Below are 18,654 nucleotides of genomic sequence, written 5' to 3' on the forward strand. Positions count from 1 at the left end.
AGGGCACATTTGGTGGCTGCTATGCCCAACTTTCATGGGTGCGACCTGGTGCCGCCAGCACCCCATGTGGTCCGGGGGGCGACGACACCCGTGGACGTGTCTTCTGGTCACTCCCGCAGAGGAGGAGGAGAGGAGGAAGACGAGGAGCACGACTCGGAGGCGACCCCCGAGGGGACGGGGGAGACCTCCCCCTCGCGCAGGGCTAACATCCTCCGCACCTTGCCAGACGATGATGAGGCTGATGCCACCCAAGTGAAGGAGGATCTGCCCGTGATCCCGATGAGGGGCAGGTCGGCGCTGATCTCCCGAGAGGCTGCTTCTGCCCGGACACCGCCAGGAGCTGCTTCCAGCCCTTCTGATGTGCCTTCTCCTGCTCCTGGAGCCCTTGCGGTCGCACCTTGGGCCGCAAAGCTCTCAGGCTTCAAGCTCAACAAGACGAAGGTCGACTACACTGTGGTAGAGCAGTAAGTGTTCGTGCTCCATCTTGTTCTTGATTATGCTGTCGGTCCTTCATGTTCACCATGAATTGGATAGTCTGCCACCTGCGGCGAAGAAGAGGAAGGAGGACGCTGTGACGCCGTCTGGGCCGATCCATCTGTTGTGGCCGCACCTTATTCCGTGGGTAGGGGAGGCGACGACATTCGCACCTCCCCTGCCCGGTCATTCTCGCGAGGCCCGGGAGGGCATCTTCATGAAGAGTTAGCCCCCATGGCCCGGTCATTCTCGCGAGACACTGGAGGCTAAGCTGAAGGATTTATGCGACAAGCGCGCCAAAGAAGCTCGTGACTGCCGGGCGGAGGAGGAGAGGATGTAGGCTCGGGAGGACGCTGTCAGGGATCGCGACACCAAGCTAGCACGGTTGGCGGAGGCGCAGACCACTGAGCGCGGCCGGCTGGAAACGCTGGAGCAGAAGGTGAGGGCGGAGAAGGCCAAGCTTGACACCAAGGCGAAGGTCCTGGCCGAGGACCGCGTGGCCTTCGCACTCCTCGGGGAGAGGTCTCGCGTGGCACTGAAGGCACTCTATGAGAAGGGCCTGGAGAAGCCGCTGTCTACCGACGAGGAGGGCCCCGCCCAGCTGCTTGCTTACTTGGTCGAGGCGGTTGTGGAAGTCGTGAGCGGCCTCGGCCTCATGGCAGAGGAAGAAGCTCGTGTCCTTTCTTCCACGGCACTGACACACGTCTTCAGCCACCTCCACTTCCGTGACCATGACGCCAATCTTGACGAGCTGCTGGAGCCTGTGGATGGCGAGTGCTACGCCGCCACTGCTAAAGCAGTGAAGGGCCAGGTGGAGGCCTTGCTGGGGAAGTTCCGCGCCTTTGCTCCTACGCCCATGGCAGGCCATGCTACTAATCCTATGGCCTCGGGTGGTGGTACAGGTGAAGGCAATAACACCACGGGAGTGGAGCCCCTGGCAGGCGATGGCAGTGTCCAAGGATGATTTACTTGCGGCTTATTTCCTGCTTAATTCTTGCAATGTGCAGCATGCCTCGTGGAGGCGTTTAAACTTGCGTCTGGTATTGTGAAGACAATTATGGTTTGTAATATTTTCTTCCAGATTTTGCAGTTTTATTTCTATTTGCTTTACGTTCTACGTCGGCAGGGCCCGGCCCCGTGCATACCTCAGCCGCTATTGGCCACGACCGGATCATCGGGACGGGACCAAGGGGTGAGGGGTTACGTGACTAGTTAGGCTCCTGAGTCGCGATGCTTAGGAGTCCCCCTTGACGCACAAAGAGCTTATAGGAAGAAAATGTAGGGGGTAGATCTATCATTCTATGTCGGCAGAGCCCGGCCCTGCGCATACCTCAACCGCCATTGGCCCCGACTGGATCACCAGGAGGGGACCGAGGAGTGAGGGGCTACGTGACCAGTTTGGCTCCTGAGTCGCGATGCTCAGGAGTCCCCCTTGACGTTCAAACGACCTTCATACCTTGGCTCCGTTTGGGGAGGGGCGCACGACTACCAGGTCTGGAGGACCTGGCTGGGTGGCGTACGCTCGGGCGTGACCCGGGCGCAGCCCCCTCGCGCGACTCTCTCAAGGGGAGGTGTTGTGATGAGGCCAGACACTGAGCTTTGGGGCTCCCTGAGGTTGATACGGCCGTGAGGCCGCCCTCAGTTCTTTATCACCAGCGCGGAGCATAGCGCTTTCGTATGTGTACGGGCATAGCCACTCCTCGGCAGTGTCGTCAGCCAGCGCGGAGCATGGTGCTTCCACTAGTGCGTGGGAGGGGGTTTCCCTACTGCGGAGAGCCCCCGGGGCGTGTACAGCCCCACCCTCACACGTGGCTTGCACGGCAGGGCTAGACAAGGTGTATCTAGGTACTTGTGAGCCAGTGCGGGACGCACGAGGCCCTACCTCAAGGGGTTGCGCCTGGTCTTGGGTCTTTGACAACTGTGTGTTCCTGCAAGAAGGTTAGGTATAAATGCTCTACGTCCTCAGGTCCTGGCCCTTGAGCGAGCTTAGTCGCCACTGGTATGCCAGGTTGCGATGCCGTGGTCAAGGCCAGGGGGTGAGTGCTGGAGAGCCAGTAAGAGCTCCTGTGTCGTGATGCTCAGGAGCCCACCTTTTAACGCGCAAGCAAATTGCATGAGAGAGGGAGGGACCCGCGGTAGGTGCCAATCGAACAGGTGATAATCACAGGTAGATTAGGCATGAAAGGCAAAACAACTTAGGTAAATGCAGGATGGGTACATACCACTGGGTCAGACCCAAGTGGCTCGGGGATGATGCAGCCCGAGGGGCGCCCCCAGCAAGGTAAGCTAAAGATATCAAAAGAGATACATGCCGCGGGGACAGACCCAGGTGGCCTGGGAATGATGCAGCCCTGAGGGCGCTCCCAGCTGAAATGAACTTGGGAGATGTCACCTGGTTCCGTTGTAGAGGGGGTGTTGGGGCAGCTGAAGATGTGCGGTGAATGGGCCGACACTCAATAGCCACCGGGGCCGTGAGCCTTAGGAAGATCTGGCGGTCCAGGCGGTTCCTTGAGGACCATCTCTATCTCTGCTAGGACCGCGTGGTGCCTGGCCTCCTAAGCCGCCAGAATGTTCCGCAGGTGATGCTAGTAGGCGGCAGCCACGTTCGGCAGGCCGAAAGGCATGCGTACATAGCTGTGCGGCGGACCCTCGCAGTGTCCCATGCGCGAAGGCCAGAAGCGCTCCTAAGATGCGGCTCGGTTGAGCCTTGGGACGTCGATGCAGACGCGCAGCCCACCATCCCCGCCGCGCATGGGGAGCCGCACCGGGCAAGCAGTGGTCGCCGCGCATGGCCCTCGCTTCCTGAAGCTTCTGAGTGTCTTGGCAATGAACTCATGAACGTTGGGCTTTCCACGCCCTGTGTCTTCCTGAGGGAAACGTGCCGCGAAGCACGCCTCCAAGTGGTGCCCGAGCGCCTCCCTCGTGATGTTGGCGAGGCCTGAGGCCCTCCAGAAGAGAGCCCCCGAGCCCTGCCTGAGGAGGGCACCGGGCACGCCTTCCTATGCGATGGAAGGAGGCGTCCCAAGCACGGGTGCTGATCCTGACGCGGCACCACCCGAGGTGCCGACCTCCTAAGGCCCTGTGCGGAGCGGTCGCTTCTTCTTCTTGGGGATGGCCTTAGGACGGTTCTCGTCCCTGCTGTCTGGGTCCTCGATTGCTGCGGCTTGGAAGGAGTGCTCAAGGGAGCACACCGCATCTCTCCCTACGCAGGGAACCGTGATGATTCCGCCGCTTCCTGGCATCTTGAGGACGTTGTAGCCTTGGTGAGTCACGGCCATGAACTTGGCCAGGGCTGAATACCCGAGGATGGCATTGTACGGAAGGTGGATGTGGGCAACGTCGAAGTCGATGAGCTCCATGCAGTAGTTGTCGCGCTGTCCGAAGGTGACAGGGAGGCGGACCTTCCCTATCGTGGTGGTGGAACCGTCGGTAACTCCTGAGGAAGGATTGGTAGGCTGAAGTTGATCATATGGCACTTGAAGGTTGTCGAACATCTCAACAGACAAGACGTTAAGCCCTGCTCCACCATCGATGAGGGTCTTGGTGACTAGCACGTTGCTGATGACGGGTGAGCAGAGCATCGGGAGAACGCCAGTAGTAGCTGCGCACTTGAGTTGATCTGTCGAGTTGAAGGTGATGGCGCACATGGACCACTTGAGCGGGCGCGTGGCCTCGAGCCTGGGGAGGGTTGCGTTCACCTCACGAGCAAACTGCTTGAAGATACGCTGAGAGGATGGGCGTGAGCTCGGCCCAAGATGCAAGCGATAGCACGCAGCTCCTGGAAGCCCCCAGCCCCTTCATCCTGATGATGGTCATCATTCATTCTTGGGGGCGACGGTGGCGGAGGAAGGCCTGCGTTACCCCGGGGGCGGTCCTCGCGAGGCTGATCCCTCCAGGCACCCTCGGGAGGCTGGTCCCTCCAGGCACCCTCGCCAGGCTGGTCCTGCCAGCGATCCTCACGAGGTCGGTCACGCCACTCCTGACGAGGGCCACGGTCGTCCCATCGTCCTCCGCCACGTCCTCCTCGGCCATAGCCCCGGTCGTTGCGCTCGCGGCCTCGACCAAAGCACCCTTCTCGAATGGCCCTGAGCTCCTGGCAATCGTTGGTGTTGTGGGTGTGGAGGTTGTGGTAGGCACAGAACGGTCGGCTGCCCTTGGACGACTCCAGCTGGTCCCCGCCGCGCTTCGTGTCTAGTTCCACCACGAGCACGGCCGCTCCCTTGCGGTTCACGTCCTTGGTCATGGTCTTCTTTTCTTCTGGGTCGACAACTGGGAGCTTGAGGAGGGAGAGGCGTCCCTCTTCAGCTGTTGCGCACTTGGTCGCCAGGTTGAATAGCTTGAGGGATGTACGAAACTTCTCATGGATGGCGAGCTCCTCCTTCATCTTGACATCACAGACGCCATCAGAGAACACTGAGATGATGGCCTCGTCCGTCACCTTGGGGATCTTGAGGTGGACGCTGTTGAAGCACTGGATGTATTTCTGCAGGGTCTCTCCGGGCTACTGCTTGATGAAGCGCAGGTCACCCACGGCCAGGGGGCGGTGCGAGTGCCCTAGAATTTGGCGATGAAGAGGCTGCACATCTCGTCCCAGGAGGAGATCTAGTCGGGAGGCAGGTTCAGGAGCCACGAGCGGGCACCATCCTTAAGTGCCATGGGAAACTAATTCACCATGACTTTCTCGTCGCCGTTGGCCGCCTCTATGCTCATCTCGTAGAGCTGCAAGAACTCTGCAGGGTCGACAGTGCCGTCATAGTGAGGAGGCAGGTCCGGCTTGAACTTGCCCGGCCAGGCGACGCTACGCAGCTGGGGGTGAAGGCGCGGCAGCCTACTGTGGTCACCGGGGCCCTTTGCTGACGCGGATCTTGCTCTTAACAGTACAAGCGCCACGCTATCACAAGCCGCATGAGGTCTTGTCACGCCGGTATAGGGATCACGGGGGCGCCTTCTTGAGGCTGAGGGATTTCTTGATAGCTTCCTTCTTGTCGCATGGGCGCCGGTCACGATGGGTCACGCCCAGGGGCCGCATGCCTTGGCGCCAGGGCGGCGTCTTGGTGCAGAGGTGGTGGAGGCGCTCCATGAGCCATGTTGCCCATACCTGGCGGAGGGCGAGGCAACGAGAGGGATGGCGCAGGAGAGCCCCCTGCGGCATTGACGAGCTTGGTAATGCAAGCGAGCCATTCTTCGTAGAGTTCGTCGACGGGGTGGTAAGGAAGGAGCTCGCGTGCCATAAGCAGCGCGGCCTGCGCGTCCATGTGGGCGCGACGAGCGTGGGACGACAAACCGGCTAGGGTCAGCGACGGAGTGGCGGTGCGGCCATCCCACCGCACCGAGGGGTGCAGCGAGGATGCTTGCTGCTCGTTCCCTGTCGGGCCAGTGGCAGCGTTGGCGGCAGGAGACGGAGATTGACACAGAGGTCCCCCGACGGGGGCCGTCTGGGCGACTCGTGCAGCGAGAGCGGCCCGGCACTCAGCGCGGGCTCGGCGAGCGTCAGACATGGATGCGATGAAGCGACGGGACACGGATCAGCGGAAGGAAGACATCGGCGCACCCCTACCTGGCATGACAAATGTCGGATTTAGGGTTCCGGCAAAACCCTTGAGGTTCGAACACTTGGGTGCGCATGAAGGTTCCCCCTACCTAATCTCGCTCTCAGCCTCGCCGCGATCTCTAAGCTTAGCTCGATGAACTCACAACACAAGAGACACAAGATTTATACAGGTTCGGGCCACTATTGTGGTGTAATACCCTACTCCTGTGATGGTGGTGGATTGCCTCTTGGGCTGCTAATGAACAGTACAAGGGAAGAACAGCCTCCTGAGGAGAGGTGTTCTAGAGCTGAGTTGGTGTTCAACTTTTTCTGGTTTCGGCCCCCTTCTACTGTGGTGGCTAGTCCTATTTATAGAGGCCCTGGCCCTCTTCCCAAATATTGAGAGGGAAGGGATCCAACAACGGCCAAATTGAAACGGGATAGCTAGTACAAGCTATCCTGACTAAAGGTGGTCTTTGCGTGTCAAAGGCGCTGGTGGTGACGCCGTCTTGGGCTCCACGATGACCTCCGTCCTGCCGTCCTGCTAGTCTTGGTCTTGTTGCACTCATATGGAAACCTTTTTCCCGATGCCTCGGTGCTCCACGCTAGCGCTTGCCCCCTTAGAACCAAAGGGGAAACAAGGACACTGCACGCTGGCGCCCGCTTGGCCTTGGTCGTCATGGCTTGCGTCACAAGAACCTTGTGAGGTACCCCTCGCCTTGATCTCTCCGCCTCCTCCGCGAGCCTTCCTGATGACGCGCTCCTGAGGAGGCCTTGTGTCATCCGCCCCGCGAGGCTTGGCCCCTCGTGAGGGTCTTGATTGTTGGTTGACGAAGACGGGCCGTACTGGGCCACTGGTGGAGCTACGCCGCGGGCCGCATGCAGGCAAGTCTGGGGGCCCTCGTTCCCAGAACACCGACAGTGATTGCCGGCTTAGGAAGTGAAGTGATGACTGATAGATTCATCATTTAGAAGATCCTAAGAGCCTTGGATGGAAAATATGATACCGTGTGCACATTGATCGAAATGATGCCCAATTACAAAGATCTCAAGCCAACAGAAGTCATTGGAAGAATTGTTGCTCATGAGATGTCACTCAAGGATAAAGAAGAGCTTCACAACAAGTCAAGTGGTGCTTACAAAGCCTCATGTGATGCTCCTACATCATCAAGTGAGAAACAAACCTTCAATGAAGAATTGAGCCTAATGGTGAAGAACTTCAACAAGTTCTAGAAGAGTAGAAGCAAGGAAAGAAGTTCCAAGTCAAGGTCCTACAACGACAAAAGATCTTTGAGTCGTGATCCTAATTGCTACAATTTTGGAAGACCCGAACACTACTCCGATGAGTGTACGGCTCCCTACCAAAGAAGAGAAGATTCACCTAAAAGAAGAAATAGAAGATAAGAATCACCACCAAGATAGAGAAGGAGTAGAGATGATCATTATGAACGAAGAACCTCCCAGAGAAGCAATGATTCAGAAAGAAAGGACAAATCATCAAAGAGCTACACAAAACGAGGACATCAACCTCACATTAGTGAATGGGTATCCAGCTCCGATTCCGACCATCACTCCGAAAGAAGTTATCACTCTGACTCTGAATATACTCAAGATGAAGGTGTTGCCAGTCTAGCACTCGTGTCAACCAACTCCTATGACATATTTGACTCGCCAAATGAAGGAATTGGAAGATGCTTCATGGCTAAATGCCCAAAGGTATCACACCCCGAGTATGTGGATTTCAATAGTGATGAAGATGATTTGTTAGGTGATGATGATTTACTTGTTGATAACTCTAGTCTGATTGTAGAGACAATCAAGAGGACAACTGCTGACCAGAAAAGATCTTGTGGGTATGCTCCACAAATTCAGGTGCTCATCAACTCAAAGATGGGCATAGGCACTTGTTGGACAAGGAGCATTTACCTCTCTACACAAAATTTGAAGACAACACAGTTGTAATGAATGAGGATGAACCTTCATCAGTGCAAGCACAAGAGAAGAGAGCTAAGGCAAAGACAGAAAAAGCTGCAAAGATGCCAAGTGCTGAAGAGGCATCTCAAGTGTTCTTGAAGAGCAAACAGGATCAACTTGGATATCTGATCCAATCAACTTTGAGGATTGAGAATGGCTTGGCCATCCTGACTCAGAATCAGGATAGCTTGGAGAGGATCATTGAACAAAAATTCTATGATCTTGATCTGAAAGTGACTGAGATGCAGACAGCAGTTGAGCAACTCCAGGAGGAAGCGGAGGAGAAGAAACGGAAGGCAACTGCAGACGCTTTTCAGCAAGTGCCAAGATGTCAGAGTTCAGATGCAATGTCAATACCAGATACTAGAGCTACCACATCAGCACCAGCAGCTACACCTTCAGTGCCATCACCAGCAGCCACTCCACTAGCTCCTGCTACATCGACTGATGCCTTCATCCTTGGAGTTCTCTCTACACCACCTCCCGAAGACCAAGCCTGAGAGACGCATAGCACTATGCATATTTGAACTTTTTGGTAACTTGTTGCCAAAGGGGGAGAAATATGTATAGATCATAGGCTTCGAGAGAGAGTTTTGCTTTTTGTCCTTCTTGCTATTTGTTTGGTTGAACTTTATTTGGTTGAACTTTATTGTGTGCTTGTTTGATATCTTATGTCCTTGTGTGAGATACTTGTATGATCATGTGTTTGTTCATATGCTACTTTAATGTTTGCTTGGATTATATTATCTCTTATATCCATATATGATCATTCACTTTGCTTGGTGATGAGTGCATGCTTTTAATTGTTATCATTTTGAGCGCTCCACCAAGATGTATGTGACATGGAAGAGTAACCTATGATACTAATTGATTGTGCATTTGCATTCAAAAGCCAGTCTTAAATAAAGCACAAATTTAGGGGGATCTCTTGCTTATCACATACTTCTCAAAGCGATGATGTATTTCAATCTTATTATCATTTGTTGAAGATTTGATCTCTATGCATCAATTACCCAAAAGGGGAGATTGAAAGTGCAACTATCCCTGTGTGGTTTTGGTAATTATTAACAACATATAGCTCATTGAACTAATGTTATTTCAAGATGAATATTTCAGGAAAGTTCAATGATTGGCATGGCATGGATTAGGAATGTGGACCCCTCAAATTGCTAAGGACAAAGGATTTTCTCAAGCTCTAAAGCTCAAGACTCTACATTTTACTTTTAGTGATCCAAGATCACATTGAGTCCATAGGAAAACCAATACTATTAAAAGGGGTTGCGGTGTTGCTTAATGGCTTGCTTGCTCAAGATGCTTAGCGATATGCTCCAAAAACCCTCAACCACTTTCTCATATCCACATATGTCCCATACCAACAGTAAAACTCGGCCCCACTAATTTGATCTATCCAGCGCCACCGAGATCATTTGACATAGCCACTGCCAGAAACCCTAGTCACTTTGGTCTCACCGATGGGGATCAGTCTCACCGAGATGGGATTGCAAACTCTCTGTTTCCCTTCATAACGTTTTGGTCTAACCGAGATGAGCGATGGGTCCCACCGAGTTCACAATGCAAACTCTCTATTTCCCCTTCGAAACGTTTTGGTTTCATCAAGATGAGCGAATCGGTCCCACCAAGTTTGCCTAACCAACTCTCTGGTTACCTTATTACCAAAGTCGGTCCCACTGAGTTTGTGTAATCGGTCTCATCGAGATTACGTTATGCCCTAACCCTAAAGAAATTGGTCCCACCGAGTTGACATGTCGGTCCCACCAAAATGCCTAACGGTCACATTATGAACTAAATCGGTAAGACCGAGTTTTCTGATTCGGTCTCAACGAGTTTGGTAAATTGTGTGTAACGGTTAGATTTTGTGTGGAGGCTATATATACCCCTCCACCCTCTCTTCATTCATGGAGAAAGCCATCAGAACATGCCTGCACTTCCAGCATTCATTTCTTGAGAGAGAACCACCTACTCATGTGTTGAGGTCAAGATATTTCATTCCAACCACATAAATCTAGCCTTCCCCAAGTTGCTTTCCACTCAAAACATCTTTCCACCAAATCTAATACTATGAGAGAGAGAGAGAGAGAGTTGAATGTTGGGGAGACTATCATTTGAAGCACAAGAGCAAGGAGTTCATCATCAACACACCATCTTTTACCTTTTTGGAGAGAGGTGTCTCCTAGATTGGTTAGGTGTCACTTGGGAGCCTCCGTCAAGATTGTGTAGTTGAACCAAGGAGTTTGTATGGGCAAGGAGATCGCCTACTTCGTGAAGATCTACCCTAGTGAGTCAGGTCCTTCGTGGGCGATAGCCATGGTGGGATAGACAAGGTTGCTTCTTCGTGGACCATTCATGGGTGGAGCCCTCCGTGGACTCACGCAGCCGCTACCCTTCATGGGTTGAAGTCTCCATCAACGTGGATGTACGATAGCACCACCTATCGGAACCATGGATAAAAATCTCCGTGCCTACATTGCGTTTGCTCCCTCAAACTCTTCCCTTTACCTTCATGTGCAATATTTTACATTCCGCTGCTATACTCTTAGAATTGCATGTGTAGGTTGATTGCTTGACTTGTGTAAAGTTGCTAAAATCTGCCAACACTTAAAATTGGGAAAAGTCTAGATTTTCATTTGATCAAGTAGTCTAATCACCCCCCTCTAGACATACTTTCGATCCTACACCTTCCGAAGTGGGTATCAGACACGACTCGAATGGACCACTTTTGCCCAATTCAATGCGGTGCCACACTATGCCTACTTAAAGCTCAAAATGCCCGGTCCACGCGGCGTTATAACAGTCAATGGAAACACGAAACGCTCCCACCGCATAGAGGAGCACACCGCAACTCTTGCAACCGAGGTACAGAGCAGCGACTCTAAGCCGCACACCTCATTGGGATCACCAAACTGCCAGACCCTCTTAAAAGAGTCCAGACTGTCTCGCAAGCTAGTAGCTCGGTACATCCAGAGTTAGACTAGCAGTTCTGCCTCCGCCAATCGGCATGCACAACAGCCGAATTGGTACCACACATGCACCATTACGCGATGAAAATACCTTGGGCATTGGCGGAGGCACAATACAGGAAGATCTATAGTGCGGCTCGACCGTATATAATCTTCCACCTTTTTTCTACTTACCATTTTACCACATGTGCATTCAAGCCCATGTATCCTACGGACTTACAAGGGCTCACTCATGGCCCAGTTCCTTCCAGCAAACAGAAGACCATTTCCTTCAAGGAACCCTCTCTACAAGACAAAAGCGGCGCAGACGTGCGGTAGGACATCGAAAGGACACTTCGGACTAAACCTTATTTACAAGGACCTGTACTGAGGTTTTCTCCCTGTTATTAGACCCCCGGCATGTAAAATTATTTTGGTGTCTAGGGTATCCCCTGTAAGATCACGTCTTGACGTGTCAATCAGATTTTAGTAGCGACACGTTTTCTATTTCTACTTCATTTATAAGACTGTAGTCCGTCTCTCTAGTTGTCACACATACCTCGACACCCATTGCCAGGGGCTCTATACGGCCACTTATGAGCCACTAAATAAAAGTCCGAACAACTTTGCAGCACACTTTGGCGTCCCGAGCTTGGCATTATATGCATCGACTCTGAATCCTGTCTTTGGTCAATAGTTGGGTTGCCCGGCTACTGTGTTTGCTACCTTAGGTTTCGTTCCTTCGGCTAGGGTAGTAAAGGGAGAACTACTGCGATTGTGTTTTTGGTTTTTCCTGTCAAGCACCTCAGTAGATAAAGCCCGAAACTGACTGTCATGATACGGCGAGAGTTGGTCAGCCGTTCGGTGATTTACTAAATCATTAAGGATTTTTCTGTTTCGAACGAAGGATTGTTTTTTCAGTCTTACACATAACGCATCCGCATTCAGATAGTAAAATACATACCAGGGGCTATTCTATATCCCCATCATCAAACTCCTATGGCTAAGTGAGAGTGGTAAAGTCGTATGGTCCGATTTCCTAGTTTGACGCACTGAGACCTCTGTCACGGACCAAGACGTTGGGTCAAGAGTATTAATGTGCCATTCCGAACACCCCCGTAGCATCTATGTGGGGATCGAAGCCGACGACTGGAAAACTCTCGGGCATTAAAAAACGGCCGCACAGGAGGAAAGCAATTTTAGATAATGATGCCAATATATTACAAAGACTTGGTATCTATAATACACACGATCGGGTCGTTCAGATACATTTATTCGAACATGATGTCCTTTGAGCATTGACCCTCTATCAAACGAGCACCCTCTAGGACGTCGCTTAAATAAAGTTCTGGTGTGCGGTGGTCTTTGCCTTCGGGAGGACCCCCCACTGCGATGACGGCGGCCTTCATCTTGCCCCAGTGCACCTTCACACGGGTAAAAGCCCTCTGTGCACCTTCTATGCACACCGACCGTTTGATGGCGTCAATATGGGGCACAACATCGATGAGTCGCTGCACCAGGCCAAAGTAAGAGCTCGGAACGGATTCAGCTGTCCACAGCTGGAGTATAACGTCCTTCATGGCTGCTCTGGACATCTTGTGTAGCTCACCCCATTGTGCCATCTGGTCGTTCAGCAGTGTTGAATGCTCCTGACTCGCATATTGCGACCAGAACAGCTTCTCCATCGTATGCCTCTCCTAGGCTCGGTAGAATTGTTTCACGTCAGCCGTGCTCTTCGGTAGATCTGCAAAGGAGTCTGGAGAACTCCATAGTCGATTAAGTAAGGCATACCTCTGATCACCAAACTTAGACTGTAAAAGAAAGGGCTTACCAGCCGCTATCTGTCCAGCCTGTCGGAGCTCCTCACCAGCCGCGCGGGATTCGAACCTCCCCTCTTGGGAGTCCTGAAGGGCCTTGGCGAGTTCAACCGCCTTCACTATATTGTCCTTCACGAGGAGCTCGCACTTGCGAGACGCGTCCTTGAGCTCTTGCTCAATCTTGGATACGCGCTCCTCGAGTTGGCTCTGTGTGGCCTATTCCTCCTTCAAATCGGCAGCGGCTTTCTCAGCGGCTGCATTACTCACCGTTGCCTGCTCCTTTGCGCGGGCAAGGTCAATTAGGAGGATTTCGACCTCCACAGCTCCATCTGCCATTATGCATATAATAGTGCATGATACTCACTTCAGCATTTGCAAAACCAGTTTGGTGGAATATGGAGCACTTGAAACAAACCATGCGCAATCTGAATGTTGTCCTCCTTGACCAGCTGCAGCTTCCGCTTGAGTTTGCAAACTTCGGCAGCCTGAGCGGTTGCCGCTAACAATAAAGCCTGATGATTATCAAAAGGGCTAAAAATATTATTTATTGCAGGTACCTATAGACCCTCTGTTCGCCCTCCTTCGTTGGCCAAACAGAGTCTCAGGGGCTACTATCTATATATAGATGGATTTGTTATGAAAAGTGGCTAAAAGACATTACATCGCATACCTCCAAGCCTGTTAGTAGGCTTGTGAAGGCTTAATCCAGTCCGCTCTTAGCAGACTGCACTCTTTCAACCACCGTACCCATTAAAGTACGATGCTCCTCCAAGACGGACGCACCTTGTAGTGCTTCCATCAGCTTGTTCGACGCCTCCGTATTGGTAGAGGTCGCCGTTCCCCCCTCTTGTAGAGGGGGCTGTCGACCCAACTCTGGGACCATATGGGTCTCCGGAACGATATCCGGCTGTGGGTCCGGTAACCCAGGACCCCCATGGTCGGCCTCCATAGGGGTTGCGCCCCCCATGTTCTCGGCAACCTCCGGTGCCACATTGACCGTCCCCCACACTTCTCCGGAGTTCGGAGAAACACTTTGGGACGACACCTCGGGATCGTCTACCCTAGGAGGCGAGGACGCCCGTGAAGGCGTCTCGCTCTCCATCTTGTCTAGTGAAAGATCACCCGATGAAGATGATGCTTGAGAAATGTCACGGGCCGGACTGCGGCATAAAAATTCGATATTATCACTACAAAAAATACACTTTCGTGATGATACGTGTTTGTAACACTAGGTCAAGTTTTCTATCATGCATGTACATCCATGACAATTTTATGATAGAATCAAGATAGTCATACATGTGTTGTCGTAGAATTGTTCCATGACATTACCAAAATTATCATCACGGAAGTGTCCACTTCCATGATGACAAATTGCGCGTCATAGAAGTGCTTTCGTCAAGGGCGACCGACACGTGGCATCCACCATAAGGGGACGTCGTTAAGCACAATTAAGCTATTGGGTCCGATTTTGGATCCGATAACCCGTTAAGAGCCACGACCAATGCCGATTTTCCACGTGTAAAATTCTCATTGGCTGACGGAACCACGCGTCAGCTCCGCATTGGCACAGGTGTCACTCATCCAACAGTCGAGATGGGCCTATGATATGTTGACACGTGGACAGGCCCAAATGTGGCCCATAATGTTTAAATAGGCCGGCCCAACTAAAGGCCCACAAGATTTAGCGGACCATAATGTGTCGGCCCATCTAAAGGCCCACAAGATTTTGCAGACCATAATGTGCCGGCCAGCTAAAGGCCCACATGATTTATCGGACCACAATTGGCCGGCCCAGCTAAAGGCCCACAAGATTTTGCAGACCATAATGGGTCGGCCCAACTAAAGGCCCAAAATTCTCAGTTAAGGCCCGTATGGCTAGTGTCAAATCGGCCCGTCAAAGGCCTGTCCTAAACTTTTCATCATCGCGGCCCATGGTCACTTCTAGCCTGTTAACAGTCCGGTGTATTTTTGGCATGGTAAAGGTCCTGCTTCATTTGGGCCCATTTACCGTCCATTGAAACTTTTGGCCCATAAACGACCGTGAAGGATTTGGGTCATATTCGTCCTTGTCTGACATTCGGTGTGTTAGAGGTCCACTATAGATTTGGGCCACTCTCGGCCTGTTGTGATTTTCGGTCTGTTAACGCCGGATGAAATCCATGGGCCATATGTGTCCGAACGTCACATCGGGCCCATTAACGGCCCATATAAAAAATGACGCTAATCAAGCCCGACCGAACTTCCGGGCTGTTAAAGGCCCATGTATTAGGTCGGTGCATTTACGGCCCATCCGAATTTCGGCCTGTGAAAGATCGGCATTGTAAATGGGCCACCATTTCGGCCTGCTAAGACCAGTCGGTTATTTGGCACAATCAGGGCCCAATCTCACTTTCGGCCTATTAAAGGCCCATGTTTTTTAGGGGCTCGAGATATTTACACCAGTAAATGGCCTATTCTTACTGAGGGCCCAAATTATGTTTAGGCCTGTTAAAGGCCCACTATGGGAACATGCCTACCAGAAAAATATGCAAGCTTATGCTGATTTTGGCCCAGATATTTTTAGTGGGCTACATGCAAATTTCGTCCCATAATCTTTTTTAGTCCAATTGGAATGGGCCCGACGAATGTTGGCATGTTGGTCTCCTATGAATCTTTTGACCGAATACATTACTAAGATAAACCTACACTATACAAAAATAGCATCGTAATTACTGCAGCCTTTGGCAGCATCAAAAATGTTGTATCACAACAAAATAAATTCCAACCATACAACAAAAGGCCTATTGGCATAAAGTTTACAATCCTTCCAGATAGAAGCACCATCAGATGTATAGAAGCATAAATCATTTGACCTGAGTGCTAATGTTTCAGGTTGTAGAATCTGATGGAGCACCACGATCTTCACCTTTTTTCCTCCATTGCTCTTGAAAAACGAAGCAAATGTCTGATAGTCTGGTTTCAAAACCATTCATATCTTGACGACATTTGTCAACCACTATTCTTGTTTATGAAACGACGTCCATTAGGGATTGGACCTGTGTCTGGAGCACAGATATATCACTCTGTCTAACCGGAAGATTTTGTTCTGTAGGCGATTTGGACGAGGTTACCTTGACAACCAACCCAGAATTACGCAGGAAGGTGCTTTTTGCACTGTTAGTGGAGACATACTGACGCACTGCAGCAAGAGGTGACATTGTGCATGTGTTAGCCTCGTCACCTTCAGGTGGTTGTGGTTGTTCGATCATTTGTTCCATAGCTTCCTGAAAGTTTGAACTTGTAGATTAGTGTACCAGATAAGTTACTAATGAGAAAAAAAACAAACAAAGTAGGTTACAGTTTATACATAACTTATTTTGGTGAAATACTGTAATACATTATCATGTATTGTAGTTCCAACTACATAATAAAATCACTTCCGCAACATATGTCCATGTAGCATGCCTGCTGTATTGTCTATTTCCTTACATTCGTTGACATCTAAGGATAAATAGACATAGTTTAAAGTAGGATGAACATACTATGACATCATTCATATCATGGGCAAACAGATATAAAACAAACATGCCATTTTATCATTGTGTGCGCATGTGAACATAACAACTAGATTACAGATCAAGACCAAAAGAATATCCTTCATCTCTTTTAAACCATGTAAGGTGAAATGATACGTTAAGACAACTTTTCATAAAAGTGAACAGAGTAACTGACATGGGCTGCAAACCAAGTAGTTGAATGAACACATCACATGGCCAATTGGTTCAAAGGCAGGAGGAGTAAGGACTTACAACAACGGCTTGAACTGGTGTGCTCATGCCCTTCATCTTGCTGGTGTGGCAATCCTTGAAGATTTGCACTGCATTTGGTTTAGGTTCTTTTTGGTCCGCATGGGCTTTCCTCTCTATTTGGAACAAGTCAGTATAGATATGATAATATGGCACAGAAAAAAGAAGGAAGTAGCAGCTATTTACAAGAGCCTCACAGTGTGAAATATAGCTACGAGATCTTGTTGTCTATTGGAATTTCAGTTTAGAATGTTTGGTCTTGTTCTTCAAACAGTTAGCCTAGAAGAAGATACAGTTGTAAGGCACATACATAAATACAAGTTCAATATGTGGTCTGATCAAATACATATAGCCTCTCTGATACTTTGGATCAGACCAGTGTTTAACGAGGGTTGTCCAGTCTTCATCTGTAATATATTCCACTGGAGATGTTTGGGCGATTTCATTGTTAGCCTTGCCTTCAAAGTGAGATTTTCTAAGGTGGTACAGATACTGTCGCAGAGCAGACTGAAAAACATGAGTGCATGCTTGTTTAGTTGCATCATCTTTCGGATCCAACTTGAACCTCATCTGTTGAAAAAAGAATGTGAGTCTTATTGGGAGGAAGTTAGAAAGTATGGGACAGAGCAAGACAATATTACTAATTGCGATGACTAACATTACTTACTGATAAATGGTCAAGGAAGGTGTTAAACTGGGTATTGTATTTCTCATTCATGTACTAGATCCACGTTGGGAGGATACATGCATGACAGCTAACGACAACGACTGTCTCTGATACTAACTTGGCTGACTCTGTAGTATCACGTGGCCTTTTTAAACCTGCCTCAAAATGGATCTCCATTCTTCCTCCTTTAGATTTTGTTAATCTCTCAAGCATTATCCTTGATGTCTATTTTCGCTTGCGCCGTGCTGCTAGTTCAACAACGAATATGGAAAGTGTTAGTGTACATCAAACTGTGAGAGTACATATAAAGGAGCATGCAACTGCAACTTGACTCGGTCAGATACCATCTCGGTGTTGATGCTCATGAGGTTCATCTGATCTTGCCAAGTCCTGTTGTGTCAGCAGTGCTTCGGAAGTAGTGTTACATGTGAAGGCAGCTTGGGAACTAGCTAGTTCTAGAGCAAACGAACGAGTAACTCGTTGAGATGCTGGTATAGTTGAAGTGGATGCTTCAGCTGGTGGAGTAGGTGATACTGTGTTTGTAGATTTAGACAGTGGACTTGGACCTTCTACTGCACTATAAGTGCTAGTAGAATCTCGACCGCGGATCCTTTTCCATTTCACCCGACGAGTAACACCACTCCCTACTATATTATTTTCCTTCCCCTTTTTTGACTTTGCCATGTCATGCCATACCCACAACACAGAAGAATAAAATCGCTCTACATAACTCATTGCTGCATACAGACAAGCAATACTTTGATGTAAGACAATAGGATGGCATGACATATTCACAGCTAGATGTGTAAACTAAGCAGAAGGATTTTCAAGAAAATAGAAGTAATGCAAGCTAGACACCATATGAAAGATGCAACCAATATTACTCTACCAAGTTAAAAGTGTCTTGTCATAAGTGGTAATTCTAAAAATTAGAAGCAGTACAACATAGAAATCAATGCAAGACGCAACCACTATCAAACTGCCATGTTAAAAGCGTCCAATCATGAGTGACTGATGCCGGATACACAATAGCAGTACTTTGATGTAAGAACATGGTATGATAGATAGATGCAATGTATTCTAGACACAGAAAGCCATGTCATATGCACATGTATAACGTGTAAACTCAGCAGGTGCAATTTAATCAAAATAGAAGAAATACAGGCTAGACAACATATACAACATGAAACCAATTATCACGCTGTCAACTTAGAGCAAGCACCTGCGATGGTGGAGTACGGGAGATGAAATCGTCATCTAGTCTTGGGACTTCAACTTCATTAGCAGTAGAAGTGGCAAATCTAGAGAGTCTCTGTTTGCGTCAGTGTGGAGGACCACCAACATCCCCTAACTTACTCTTTTCCTTCCTATTTTCTGATATTGCCTAATGAAGTCAAAACCGCAAGAAGATGAATAAAATTAGCTCTGCATAACTGGTGGACTCATGATA

The sequence above is a fragment of the Triticum aestivum genome, chromosome 4B (genome assembly GCF_018294505.1).
Source record: "Triticum aestivum cultivar Chinese Spring chromosome 4B, IWGSC CS RefSeq v2.1, whole genome shotgun sequence".
Classification (NCBI taxonomy): Eukaryota; Viridiplantae; Streptophyta; class Magnoliopsida; order Poales; family Poaceae; genus Triticum; species Triticum aestivum.